General features: G+C 42.1%; 1 protein-coding gene across 5 annotated transcripts in view; it reads left to right on the top strand.

The window, feature by feature from the left end:
* The first annotated feature begins 247 nt into the window (after positions 1 to 247).
* The window catches only part of Chd6 (chromodomain helicase DNA binding protein 6), a 158,719-nt gene continuing 144,455 nt past the window's right edge, over positions 248 to 14,511 (top strand). For 3 of the 5 annotated variants that reach the window (XM_029474377.1, XM_029474375.1, XM_029474372.1), the window contains exons 1-2: positions 248 to 334; positions 7,221 to 7,353. The gene's annotated coding sequence lies outside the window, so the exon portion shown is untranslated. The remainder of the gene's footprint in view (positions 335 to 7,220; positions 7,354 to 14,511) is intronic. The other 2 variants (XM_029474373.1, XM_029474374.1) reach the window with 2 other exon arrangements.

Here is a 14,511-nt window from a genome sequence, read left to right as displayed (position 1 = left end):
GGGCCGGGAGCTGCGCTGTCTGCAAGGCGGGGAGATCTAGGCTGGGAGGCGGAGCAGCTCCGACATCGACCAATCACCGCTGCGATCACATCCATGCAAATACGAGCACAATGGAGCGAGCCCATCACTCGCTCCTGCAAGCAAGCTTGAAACGGGCTTCAGTCTGATCGGCAGCCCACACGACCAATGAACCTGTGTTTTGGGCAGGCGAAACCCAATAGCGCGGTAGGGGAGGCGGGCCCAAGCTGGGTTAGGGTGTCCTTGCAGGGTGTCTGAGCTAAACTTCACCAAATAATAGCTGTTTGTATTTTGGCTGCTGCAGGAGCCATTTTAGGTAAGTTCTTCTCTTAACTTTTTATTTTCCTGCCTGGCCCCGACAGGCTGGGCTTGCCCGCAGGGACCCTGTCTCCGCCCCGCTGGCTGGGATGGGGCTGCCCTATGAATGGAGCGGGGCTGAGGGGCCGCGGCGGCGCGAGGCCCGGCCGGGCAGGGGTCCGAGCGCGGCCGCGGGCGTACGGCCAGGCCGAGGGCCCCGAGGCCTGAGGCGAGGGGTTTGGCGTCCGCCCCTCCGGGCTGCCGCGCGCTCCGGCCACCCGCCCGCCGTCCTTGGGAGAGCGCCACTGCGGGGCCACGCGCCCAGGCTTGGGGTCCCGCTTCAGACCCCAAGCGCGGGCCTTTGCGGCGGGGCGGGGCCTGCCAAGGCTTCCCAGGGGACCCCGGCGGCCCACGGCGCGTGAGGGCCACCCCCGCGCCCGCCAGCCGCTACCGCCCCCGCGGAGAAGTTGCTCCGCTCCGCGTCCTGCGTCTGTTTGCAGGGGTGGAGGAGGGTGGGCCGGTGCCAGGCTGCTGCTCCGGGAGGGGGCGGGGGCCCCGGCGCGTCCCCGGGTCGCGCGCCCCTCCGGCCCGCTCCTCACGCACTAGCGCGCACTCGCCCCCGAAAATTTGAGCCCTCAAGACTCCAAGCCACCAAGCTACCCCGCTGCCAAGTTTGGTGCGTTATTAGATTGCATGTTAGAGCTTGCAAAGAAATTAAAGAGAGAGAGGGAATATGGAAAAAAAAAATCTGTTCCCTTCAGGGTATTTATTTTTCTTCTCTGTTGAGAAGTAACGGAGGAATGTCCTTCCTAAAATTTCCAGGGACCATGCCTGTTAGATGTGGAGAGGGGTTGGCAGCTCCTTAGGTTTTAAAACGAGGTTATTAGGAAATCCCCACACTAGTGAGATAATTGAAATGTGAGTTTGTTTGCAGCTTCAGTTTTATTTGATCCAATTAAAAATGCATAAGCATGCACTTTATATTTGTGTACATAGAGTATTCCTAGTTTCAGTTATGACTAATATGACTGTGGTTTCACGAGTGTGGGATCTAATAAGGCAGTATAATTCAATTTTGAGCTCGTAGGCCCGTGTTCTCCAAATTAGGCTTTATAGACCATTAGTAATCTGGCCAAGGTTTCTAGCGAGTCTCTGGCATCCCGGAGCATCCTTCTCCGGGGCTGTTTGTGCCTTTTTTGCCACCCCTCAAGAAACTGTTCATTTCTGCTGTAACAGATCCATGAACAGAGAAAATAGATATTTTAAATATTGACAGTTTTCAAGAGTGTCTGAAATATTTTGCCTAGGATTTGATTATTTCCCAAATGGTATATAAGAATACCATGCCAGTAGGCCCTCCTATTGGCATACTCCATGGGCATCTGCTTATAGTGCTTTTGGAAAAGTCTGGACAGACACCATGCTTTCTTCCAGAGCTGTGAGTGCTTGACTTATTGTAAGGGAGTGAGTGGGTCTGTCTCTTTCACTGTGGGTAGCACAGTAGTTCAGTTGAAAGCCAAGTTGGAAGATCAGGTTGGCAGCCTCTGAGAGAGTTTTTGTGAACTTTGTGGTTCTCTGGCAACAGAAGGATTTGAGATGTGTGTATGATAAAATGATTAGGCATGAGTTGTCATGTAGCATGGTTTATGCCAACCAGGGCAGGTGGTTTCACATAAGGGGTGCATCCATCCCTTTCACCAAGGGCCTGGGAAGTGCTGTGACTTAATTTGGAGTTCCTTCTGTCCCAAGATTTCATAGATGGATTATTAATGTTTTTGTATTTAAACTAACTCAAAGACTAGGAAGATGGCCTGTTGTGGTAAAGTGTTTGCCATGCTAGCATTAAGACTCAAGTTTGTATCCCTAGCATCCACATAAAAAAAATCAGGCATTATGGCTAACTCCTGTCATCTCTGGGGCTTGGGGGCCAGCCAGCCAACCTAGCTGAATTGGCAAACTCTAAAGTGAGAGACCTTGTCTCAAAAAAATGTGGTAGTAAGATTGAGGAAGAAACATTTGACATTTGGCCTCCATGTGCACAGGCACACTTACCCAAGCACACACAAAAAGCTAACCTGTACATATCCCTACCCTCACTCTGTTGTTTGGGAATCTCTGCTTATAGTAAGTAGTTTGAAGTGCTATTTTTTTTTTTTTTTTTGCCAGCGGGATATTGCAGGTTAATCAGAAACAGTATGTCCTGAGACCACTATATTTTGAAGATTCTTTGGTTTAAATTTCAAAAAAAATTTTGGTTTTCTTGGAAGCATGGCTTAATCCCAACCGAGTTTGAGATCATTTTCTCTTGTGTTAAAACCATGGAGCTTTGTACCTCAGACTGTCCTGTCATTGCCTGTGCCCTCCAACTTAGGTGGGAAGTCTGTTGGGAAAGACCAGTGGGTCTACATGTGCCCTTTGCATAGGTTGCTGGATTCAGAGTCTCCCTGCAAAAATACCTTTGCTACAGGACAGAGACAGTGTCCACATCCAATGAAGAAACTGCTTTCTTTAGGCCATTTTCCCCAGTGGTTGTACTGCTTATTGCAAAGCCTGCAATAGTTTGGTTCTTAATAAATACTTCTGTTTCTTCTACTTCCATCCCTCATAAAAGCTGTGATTTAGTTCAAGTAAAAAGCTACAGTGGATTTCCTGGGGTTGCCTGCATCTTCCTATACCAGATTATTATACTTCGGACTCCAAAATACATAAAGTAATAGTTAGGGTTTGGTGTCTGTTCCTTAAGGAATATTTTGTTTGCAGTGGAATGTGAAACACTTGAGACAAGCAGCAGAGAACCAGCACTGATTGGATAGATATCCGGTGTGCATCTAGCACTCAGCTGGGGACAGGGGCCATGGGTGTAAATGCCTTTGCTTTCTAACCATTTCATGAAGCTGGGCTGCAGCTCACTGGGATGAAGTATGTTCAAGGCCACCAACTATGGGTAGAATTTGAACCCAGATCCAGAGTAATTCCTTTGGATCAAAGATGACTTCAGAAGCTTGAGTGTAGCGTCTTGTTTTAGTCGTATGGTGCGAGGTCAACAACCATACCTTTTTAAGCCTGCATCCAGGCTTGCTTTTCCATTTCAAGAATCTATCTCCGAAAGGGGGACATACAGTGAGGGCACGGCTTGCCCTCCTTCCCAGCCCGAGGTGCACTTCAGAAGAGTCTGGTGCACAGCAATCATGGCATGCAGAGGGAGAATGGAGTCACTTCCCCTGCCAGAATGTTCTTTTCTTTTGTTTGTGTTGTGGAGGCGTTGATACTCTCATGAGAAATTCTGCTACTTCCATAAAAGTCCTGAAGGTAGTAAAATAGAGTTATTTTAAAATGTCCATTGCTGTTCCCATCCTGAACTCAATTGTTTGGATAAAATCCAGAGAAAAACGCTTTGTAGTACCTCTTGTTTGTCGGTTTCTATAGCTTGTGATAGAGTTTGTGTGCCCTCAGTGCTCTTTATGTCCTTTACCATTCTTACTCTACTCTGGGACCTTTAGAATATATAAGACACATATGACATGATTTAAACTTCTTTTTGGAAGCTTTTTTGTTTTTTGTTTTTTTTTTTAACTTTGAACTTTTTTCCCCTCTGTAATCATGAATGACTTAATTAAAAAATATTTTATGGCTGGGCAGTGGTGGCACACGCCTTTAACCCCAGCACTTGGGAGGCGGATTTCTGAGTTCGAGGCCAGCCTGGTCTACAAAGTGAGTGCCAGGACAGCCAGGGCTACACAGAGAAACCCTGTCTCGAAAAACCAAAAANTGGTCTACAAAGTGAGTGCCAGGACAGCCAGGGCTACACAGAGAAACCCTGTCTCGAAAAACCAAAAAAAAAAAAAAAAAAAAAAAAAAAAATTATGTGTATGAATGTGTACTCTGTGAGTACTCAGGGGTTACAGATAGTTTCAAGCCATCTTTGCGCCCTTTGGGAATTGAGTCCAGGTCCTCTCCAAGAGTGACAAGTACTCTTACCCACCGAGCAATCTCTCAAGCTCTCAAGTGTTTTACAAGGCAAAAGCCATGATTGTTCATGGTGTGGTTATCCTTTATTTTAGAATTTAGGACAGTATTTGGAAATTTCAGGAGAATTAGGAAATAGAATATTAGAATCTTTTCAGGGTGCATTTCCAAACGTAAATGAGAGTGATGAGTATGCACTGGAGTTTTCTAACTGTCTGAAGGGATATTTTCTTTTTTGTATGTGTTCTATAGGGTTCTTATAGGGAGTATTCATCCATATAGTTTTATAGATAAAATTTTTACAAAACAGTTAAACTTTTGATATATTTTGGATTTTGTTGTATGCTATGTGAACATGTTATTTTATTTGGAGATATATATATATATTTGTTTGTTTTTCCTTTTATTTTTATTTATTTTTGAGACGGGGTCTCTCTCACTGTGTAGTCCTGGTTGGCCTGGAGCCCACTATGTAGACCAGGCTGGCCTCCAACTCACGGACAGATCCATCTATTTCTGCCTCCCAAGTGCTAGGATTAAAGGCGCATACTACCATGCCCTCTCCCCTCTCTCTTGACTTCCACATTTGTTTATGTGAAAGGCCTGGCTTTCAGTGGAGAAGAGATCTAGGTAGGACATTCAGTACTTTTCTAGTTTGGTTGCTACTTCTCATCCTGTCATTAGTTTGTCTTTGAAGGCTACAGAATAGTATGCAAATCTATTGTCATTTGTGGTTCTCATACTATTCCCCTCACCCCGTTTCTATCCACATACTAAAAAGTTAAATTTAGATTCATTGGTTTAAGTCATTTCAAAATAACTGTCCTGTGTGTGCAGCCCCAGCCTCTGCTGGGGAGGTCCCTCGGCAGCGTCCCTGGGGTCACCTCCAGACTTCTTTCCTCCTGTGCTCCTCTGGAAGTTGTTTCTTGCCCATCCTACTACTTTGTAGGCTCTAAGGTTGGAAGTGGGGGCAGTTGTAAGACAGCTTAGAGGGTTCTGGGCTTCTCAGTGCCTGCCATCTGCCTCTGCAGATGGGGCTAGCAGGATGGCTATGGCAAGAATGCATGGCATTTCTTTTCTTCCTTATTAATATTGTTATTGCTTCATTCTGTATATTAGGATTTCCTTTTTCCTAAACCCAGAGTAAACAGTTTAGGTGCTGTCTTTACTCACATACACTTAAGGAAGGAACAAGCCAACAGTTCTTACTATAATTAACCAAAATGCCTCTTTCTTCAAGTCTCAAGACTTAGGTAGTGTCTTACAACTAATATGAACATTAAGTGGCATTTTCTAAAAAGGTTTCTACTTGAGTGTACTGTTTTACAGAGAACGTGCATATGTGTCAGAGTCCATAAAATCAGCTGTTACTGTAGGAAAGTATCTTGTTTTAAGGTTCTTGGGTCTCGCTGTGCGATTTCCTTAAATAGAAACAAATTGATGAACTAGATATCTAGCGCAGTAAGAATCAAAAGAGCAGTTGTAGCAAATCACTGACCGCAGGATTCTTACAGGTTTCCTTATGGAACCTACTTATTGGACTGGAATACCAATTGAAGAGAAGAATCAGCCCGTTTTTCATGACCTGTAGATTAGATGGTTTAGTAAAGGTCACTGATTCCTCTAAGGCAGTTCTCAACCTGTGGGTTAAACAACTCTTTCACAGGGGGTTGCCCAAGACCATCAGAAAACAGATATTTATATTACAGTTCATAACAGTAGCAAAATTACAGTTAGGAAGTAGTAATGAAGATAATTTTGAGGTTGGGGGTCATCACAACATAAGGGACTGTATTAAAGGGTCACAGCATTAGGAAGGGCGAGAGCCATTGCTATAAGGGGACTCTATTTGGTTTGTTCCCTGAGTGTTCATAGTAAAAAAAAAAAAAAGTGTGCCTGGTCTGTTTGCTTTGGGTTCAAGAAAAAATAGTGTTCTCAAAAGTTCTTTGAAAGATTTTCTGAAATGCTAGGTCCAGATCATACGTTTTATTTACTGAAAAAAATTTATGTAATTTAACAGACACTTGATTATTGCTTGTGTATTTTAGCTTAACAATTCTCACAGTGTTAGCAGTCTAAATTCAACTGTTAGGTTCCTTGAAAACATTTGGCTTTCATCATTGCTGGTCATATGACAGGATTAGATTACACTATAAATACATATCACACTATATATACATCTGTATTGGTTACTTTTTGATGCTGTGACAGAATACCTGACAGGAATTAGGGAGGAGGGATTTATTCTTGCTCAGTGTTCAGGGGAAGGCATGTTGATGAAGGTTTGTGGCCATGTTGTGGTTGTGGCGGCAGGAATGTGGGGGCTGATCATGTTGGCATTAGTCAGGAATCAGAGAGAACCCAGTAGGCCCACAAGAGGGCTGCCTGCTACCTCCAGCTAGGCTCCATTCTCTAAAGGTGCCTCTTTCTCCCAAAGCAATGCCACCATCTGGGGTAGCACATGTGATCTGCAGGGACAGTCCCCATCCTGACCCTGTCATCACTAGATTGTCTTTAAAGCCAACTTGGTAAGATTCCATGTTAAGAATTTAAGGGAATTTTACTTAATGGAATTAATAGTTTTGCCTTAAATTGTAAAAATACATTGAGAAACTTGTAGAGGTTATGAAAGATTAATGGCAAACTCCAGAAAGATGATTGTAAAAGTATAAAATCATTCTTTACAGATCAGATATCTTAAAATGGTTCCCAGACTTGTGAAGATCTGAACTCTAGGTCTTTGTGTTGAGTTGTGTACAGCGCATGCAGTAAGCATGCAGACACCTTTGTGTAGTTCTGTAGAAAGGTTGCTTTACTTTTAATTTTTTTATTTTACCTTATATCTAATAATAAAATAATAATATATCTAATAAACACTTATATTGTCCTGTTTAATGTGGCTTTTCCCCCCAGCAATCTATTTTTCTGATATTTTATAGAATTATTAGCTTATGACTGATTGGAAAAGAACAGAAATGAAAATGGGCCTTTCACTGGCAGAGAGCACTTGTGCCCGGTGATGAGCTACTTCATCACTACTTCGAAGCTTGTCAGAAATGTAAGTCCAGTCAGGTACGTAGTGGAGAACCACGAATCTATCGGAGATTTTTATGAAGATTAACATTTAAGAAATTATTCTAAATAAGCCTAGTAAAACTTGGTCCCTTGCTAGCCATGTGTCACCTTTAAACCCTTCAAATGTGGCTGAAGGGAACTTTGAGTTTTAATATTAATATTAATTGGAGTTTCAGTGGCCAGTGCCACTCATATAGAATAGCACAACTTTAGAATCTTAGTTTTTGTGGCACAGACACACCTGCTGTAGTAAAAGTACAACATACTTTTTTTTTTTTTTTTAAATTTTGCTGGAAAGGCAAATAAGAGACAAGACTATCCTTTAGCCTGAAATGAGGGTAAGCAAGTCATACGCTTAAAACTGACACGATTTACCCATTTATATTTGCCAATTTTTATGTGAAAGTTGATTTGAAAGTTCAGAAAATCATAGGATCAGAAATAAATTTAGATGTGTTTCACAAGGAATTAAAAGCAGCAAGGTAGCTGGTAGGTATGCCAGCAAGGCTCTTACCTTCCTGTCTGACTGCTATGCATACTCTCTCAGCACAGCTTCTGAAGTGTTTTCTTATTAAAGATTTAAAGGCAGACAGCTTTTGAGTGCAGTATTGTAGCTCTCCAGTGCTGGTTATGATGGTTCCCATCTCATTAGGTCGTATGTAGGGTTTCTGTTTCAGGTATCAGCTAAGAACTAGGATGGTTTTGCAGTTCATAAAGAATACCATCTTTAATAATATTATCCTTTGAAAGACTGTTTTTCTCTGTCCCCTTTGCATCATGTTTTAAAAAGTAATTTGGTAAAAAAAAAAAGATTTCTTTTACTCATTCAGGAATATATATGTCTCTCTCTGTGTCGAGTGCTTGTACATCAAAATTTAAACTTAAGAAACTCAAGGATAGCATTGATTCCAGTGTATTGATCAGTGTCCCCAGAAGAATTGCAAATTATTTTGTGATTGGAAAGAAAATAGAAATTTGACTACATAAAACTCACATTTGACTGTGAAGATCCACATGTTGAGTCATCTTTTAAAAATGTTATCTAGTTATAATAAATAGGTCTAATCAAACATCAATGTTATTAAACATATTTATTAGATTTCTAGTTCACAGACAGGGAATTGTTGGAATTATTTAGTTAATGCTTCTTAGAGAGGGAGGCTGGGGTGGGGAGAGAGAGAGAGAGAGAGAGAGAGAGAGAGAGAGAGAGAGAGAGAACGAACGAGAGCACGAGCTGTCAGAAGCTAGAGAGCACTGTGTGTAACACAGCAGTGTCTGTCCTGGCTATATCAAGTCACTTGTCCCATTGTCATTCTTTTGAGTGTCAGGTTATATGCTAAGGGCCCAGTGAGCTGTGATACATGGTAGGGAAGAGTGTTTAACTGAAAATGATATGAGAACTTGACTAATACTGATTTGGGGATTTGATGTTTTGAAAATGCTGTTTCGACTTATTTTTGTTTATTTGCATTAATTTTTTAAAGACAATCTCTCTGTATATCTCTGCCATTCTCTACTTGATGCTATATCAAGTGTGTGCCACTGTGCCTTGCTTGCTTTTGGGTAACTTTTCTCCCTAAAGAATGCAAAAATCTAGACATCTGCATGTATATTGAAATTATGTGGCTCTCTCTTGCCCTCCTCTCCCTCTCCCTCTCCCTCTTCCTCTCCTGCTTCTGGCAAGGCTTCAGAGATTCCATATTGGCCCCAAACTTGCTGAGTTGAGTGGAGTATGACCTCCCCCTTGCTTTTACCTTCGAAGAGCTGAAATTACATGTTGGTGCAAACGTGCTTGGTTTAGGCAGTGCTGAGGATTGGACTTTCTTGGGACTTTCTTGCATGTTAGGTAAGCACTCTACCAGCTGAGCAGCTGCACCCTAGCCCACTATAAGGTCTTGAAGAATGGATGGGATTGGCAGATCCTGTGCTTTGAATGTTTGTAGTTTTCCTTGCTTCAGGCTTGTTCCCACACTGCTGCCTCTGCCTCACATATGTTCCCATGTTGACATGGTGCTGCTACACGACCACTTACGTGAGCTGTACACAGGTACACTCTCCACTCTTACCTGCTCTGTATCTGTGTGCAGTGTTTCAAACCAGCAGGGCTCTTCCCTGATGTTCGTATTAAACTAAGCTTTGTTGCTGCCTTTATTAGTGTGGTTATGACAGTTATTTCTAGCTTACAGTTTAAGTGTATCAGATATTGTAGACATTGGCAGCATAACTGGATTTCTCACAAAGTAAAGAAAGTTGCTTTCTCAGTTTTCAGAGTGCCGTAGAGTTGCAAAGTATTTCTGAGAATGTATAATCTAACCTCATTATCTTATGAGTAGTGACATGGGATCCTAGGCATATTAGTATTTTTGAGTCCTTAGTATTGATCTGTGAAGTTTTAGATTCTCATTTTACAGTACAGTTCTGCCTCCTTAGCCTTTGTAGGTTCAGGGTCCTGAAAACTCACATAGGAATTTTTTTTAATAGGGTGTTGGGGGCTAAAGAGAAGGTTTAGCAGCTAAGAGCCCTTGCTGCTCTTCCAGAGGGTGTGGGTTCTATTCTCAGTTCCCATGTAGTAGCTCACAATCATCTGTAACTCCAGTCCCAGGGTATCTGACACCACTTCTTGGCCTGTGTGGTCACTAGATGTTCATTTGGTGCACAGGCATACATGCATGCAAAACACCCATACACATAAAATATATTAATAAAAAAAGAGGGGAAATGTGGGGATGAGGAGTGGCTTGAAAGGAATAGATCTGTGAGCTACATAACATTTACGTTTTCTGAAAATTTTAAATCAGCATTATCTATTAGATACCACTGAGGTTTTTAAACAAATGTTATTCTACTTCCATTTCCCCCATTGCCTGATATTGCCCGTTATTTTCATCTTTCACGTACCATGTGTCCTTTTGTCTCCCCTTCTTACTGTCTAATATTATCCCCTCTTGTTCTCCTTAGATTTTTTTAGACTTTGTCCACATGTATTCCTGTTTATATACGTACATATATACATTATAGGCTAAGATCTGCATACGAGGGACAGCATACATTTTTGTTTTTCTCAATTCAGGACACCTCACTAAATATTATACTTTACAGATCTATCCATATTCTTGCAAGTTTCATGATTTCATATTTCTTTACAGATGAGTAATAGACTATTGTGTATATGTACCATATTTTTATTATTCATTCATCTGTTGTTAGACATTTAGGCTGGTTCTATTTCCTTGCTGTTGTGAACATAGCAGCCATAAACATGGGTGCACAAAGTCTCTCTGGTAGGCTATGGACTACTTTGGGTATATATTTAGGAATGGTATCGTTGGATCATATGGTAGTCCTATTTTAAATTGTTTGAGGAACCTCTACACTGATTTCCGTCCTTGCTGTATTAATTTGAACTCCTACCAACAGAGAGTAAAGATTCCTCTCTCCTCATACCCTCTCCAACATTTAAAAATACTATTTAAAATAAAATGTTAAAGACGTTATCACTGAGACTGTACTATTTTGGTAGGTTTTTATTCTATCTTCTCTTTAAGAAACATGGGCAACCAGTGATTTAACTTTCGAACCCTGCATTCTTAGATGCTGCAGTATTCCACGCTTCTGTGCTCCAGCATCTTGATGCCCATTATTACGTATGAAACATAAGCCCTGCCTCAACTAAAGTTAAAGTTCAGGATTATCTCCTACTAGATTCAGCCTGCCCAGTGTGGTGCTGTAAAGCCCCCCACCCTCTTGTAATCTGTTACCTTTTTTTGTTTCCTTCTGAAACTTTGTCTTTTCTAACATGATAGACAGCCCTGTGTCAATTGTGTGTCCTCCAATCTCTAGTATTTTGGGAGTTTCAGAAGGCCATTGACTTTATGGATAGGATAGCTCCCCATAGTCAGAAAGCCTGTACAGGGTGGTGGTATGGTGTCTACAGCAAGCCCATAGATTATAGGCTCTGCCACTCACTTCCTGTGTGATCCTCCCTCTGCTTCACTTTTCCCATCTAAAGTGGAAGTAATGTCTGTGTCCTATGGTGGGTTTGAAAAGCATGTGAGTTAATTGGTTTGAAGAGCCTGGGAGCAGTACCTGCCATTGAAATCATGTTATGTATTGGATATTATAAAGATTCAGGGAAAAATCACTGGTAATCTTTCTAGTTAAAGCTTTAATACTGCTTTTTATTTAAGCGTCCCTACCACCCTTTTAAGCAGGAATTTCTGATGATACTCTGCAAAGCTTTTTATGCTGGAATGGGGGGATCTTAGAATTTGGTCTCAAGGTTCATCGGGTAAATATATATCATAGGGACATAATATGCCCACAAACACCTGTATATAGGTAATTGTTGTGCTACAGCATTACTTGTGGAAAGTATCATAAGACAGGGGCTCTGGGAGCTCAGGGAGTACAAAGGAGAGTTGGAGAGGTTGTCAGGACACTGAGTGGGACTGGGCAGGCAGGCATGCAGGATTTGGATATATGGAGACTGGTGAGGAGGCAGCAATGTCAGAGGTACAGACCTGAGTCCTAGGGCACCCACTGGAGTTTCCAGGCTCTGTGACCTAAGACAGTGAACTGCATCAGGGACATATGCTTAGAAATATAAATACAGATGGTGTGTTAAGAATAGAAAATCCAACCAGGTGGTGGTGGCGCACACCTTTAATCCTAGCACTCGGGAGGCAGAGGCAGGTGGATTTCTGAGTTTGAGGCCAGCCTGGTCTACAAAGTGAGTTCCAGGACAGCCAGGGCTACACAGAGAAACCCTGTCTCGGGGGGAAAAAAAGAATAGGAAAACCCTCCTGAGAACAAGAGTAGGCTAATGAGCTAAAAGCATGTTTAAAAAAAAATGTCAACGAACCTCATCCCCCTTTTCATGTCCATGCTCTTGTTACATGTATGTAGCCCAGGTGGAGGAGGAGGTCTAGTCTTTTTCTGCCCAGTGGGTTTCTCTCTCTCTCTCTCTCTTATATTGATCTCAATGTTTCTTTCTAGTTCTTGCTTGTCTGTCTGCTGCAGGAGGAAGATAAGGATTAGAGGGCCTAGTACTGTCGTCAGTGTATCCACCACCTAGTCAGTCAAGGTGCACTGAATACCCATGTGCCGGATGTGCAGGCCTGCAGTGCAGCAGCAGACAAAACAGAGCGCCTGCTCTTCCCACATTACGTCCTAGAGAGTATCTGAGCACGTAGGAGGCAGGAAACATTTAGTCAACTGAAAAGCATAATGCATTTCTGAAAATTCTTTTAAAACTTTGAAGGGACCCATGGTGTCCTTGACCAGCAGCCGTTTCCCAGGGTGAGGCATGGGCAGGGTTTCCCACACATGTAGTTCCATTCCTTGTTTTTTCAGCTTGTCTGGATATTTTCTTTCTCTTGAAACTTGAGAAAAATCTCAATGGTTCATTTCCATATTTCCCTCCCTATATCTGCCTGAAGAGCAGCCTCTCTCACCAACACTTCTATAGAAATATTTGGCCTGGTTGACTATGTTGGGACTTCACATTGAACTGCCTGTCTTTCCTCATAGTGCTACTCACTTATTTAGTAAACAGTTAGTTGTTTTTTGTTTTTAATCTGAGCCCTCAGGATTTGAAGATACGTACACATGGTCTCTCTGTCCTTATGGAATGCGTAGTATGCTAGAGGAAGCAGAAAGGTAATGTTCTGTTCAAGGTTTGACTAAAATGAGAGTGAGTAGCCATCAGTGCATGGCCTTAACCTGGCCTGAGTTAAGGCTTCTGCAAGGCAGAGACTCTTAAATCGGTTCTTGGGGGTACTCGGGATCAGCATCTGTGAGTTTGAAGAACCTTTCTTTCATTTAGGGAAATCCTGACCTAAAAGTGCATTGTGAGTTGTGGCTGGAACATTGTGGGGGAGCTGTGGAGGATGGAGGTGGGAGGTACAGGAAGTTGAGGTGTTGAAAGATCATAGCAGGGAGAATTCGGAGGCATTAACCAGTGGCGCGCTGCATGCTTGGGTAGTATGTGGTGCTCAAACTGGTGCACTTGAGGATCATTGAAGAGCTTTTAAAAATGCAAGTGTTCAGGTGCATAGAATCAAATCACACTAGGTGGTAGAGGGACCCAACTTGTAGATTTTTTTTGTAACCTAGGCAATGCCAGTGAACACTGGAATTTGAGAATACGGATTTCAAGTATCCTGCCAATAAAATAATGAATCAGAATTGGCCTAGGCCAGGAGCCACACAGGAGGAGACAGAGCCAACCATTATTCTTTTATTTTCTGTGTTCTTGACTTCTCTAACAATTGGGGCCCCCATGGGCACAAAGTTTATTTTTCATAGAGATGAGTATGTAGTGGGTTTTTTTTTTTCCTCAAATGCTTGTATTGATTAAAGTTAATTTTTTTGTTGTTCAAATACTCCTATTTGAATAGGTAGAACAATCTTAGTTATTTCTCCTTTTTATTGTTAAGTAGGATTGCCTGTGGGGTGAGAGTAGGTGGAAATGAAAGCTCTTGGTTAGTTTTATTGTCTTGTAGCTCTGATTAAAGTTAAGTTGGACCAGTTAACTATGTGTGGTGGCACAACCGTGTAATTCCAGCACTTGGAAATTTGAAGGGGAAGGGTCAGCCGGTTAAAGTCATATGCAGCTGTAGTCTCAAATGGTTTGGGTTAGATGTCCTACCTCAGAGGAAAGTTCGCTTAGGTTATAGCATTTGTATAAAACCCACAGTGCTGATGCTCTCTTTAAGATACAGAAAAGCTGTCCAGCCTGTGGTCAGTATGGTTACCAAACAAGGCCTCGACTCTGATAGCTGTCTTCTTCCGAGGGGTTTGTGAATATGCTATAGATGCCGCCTTGGCTTTTACATGTAAAACATTCTCTTTGCCACATAAATTGTGATGTGGGTAGTAGTTAAATGAAGCACTTTGGGCCAGATTTGTCTTCTTCATTCTAGCGCAGAATTGGAGCATGGAGAATTAAAAACATGTTTATACTTGAAGGCATTTCTATGCCCCTTTTTTGTTTTAAAGATACAAAATATTCAAAATAGTACTTGTCATGGCTATTCTTGGTTGTCAATTTAACTGCATCTGGAGTTAACTAAAAGCCAACAGGCTGGATATATCTGTGAAGGATTTTTTTTTCCTTAATTAAATCATTTGAAGTGAGACCCACTTTTAATCTGG

Source organism: Mus caroli, chromosome 2 (genome assembly GCF_900094665.2).
Source record: "Mus caroli chromosome 2, CAROLI_EIJ_v1.1, whole genome shotgun sequence".
In the NCBI taxonomy this organism is placed as follows: domain Eukaryota; kingdom Metazoa; phylum Chordata; class Mammalia; order Rodentia; family Muridae; genus Mus; species Mus caroli.
Note: the sequence above shows the minus strand (reverse complement) of the source record. Positions and strands in the feature narration are given on the sequence as shown.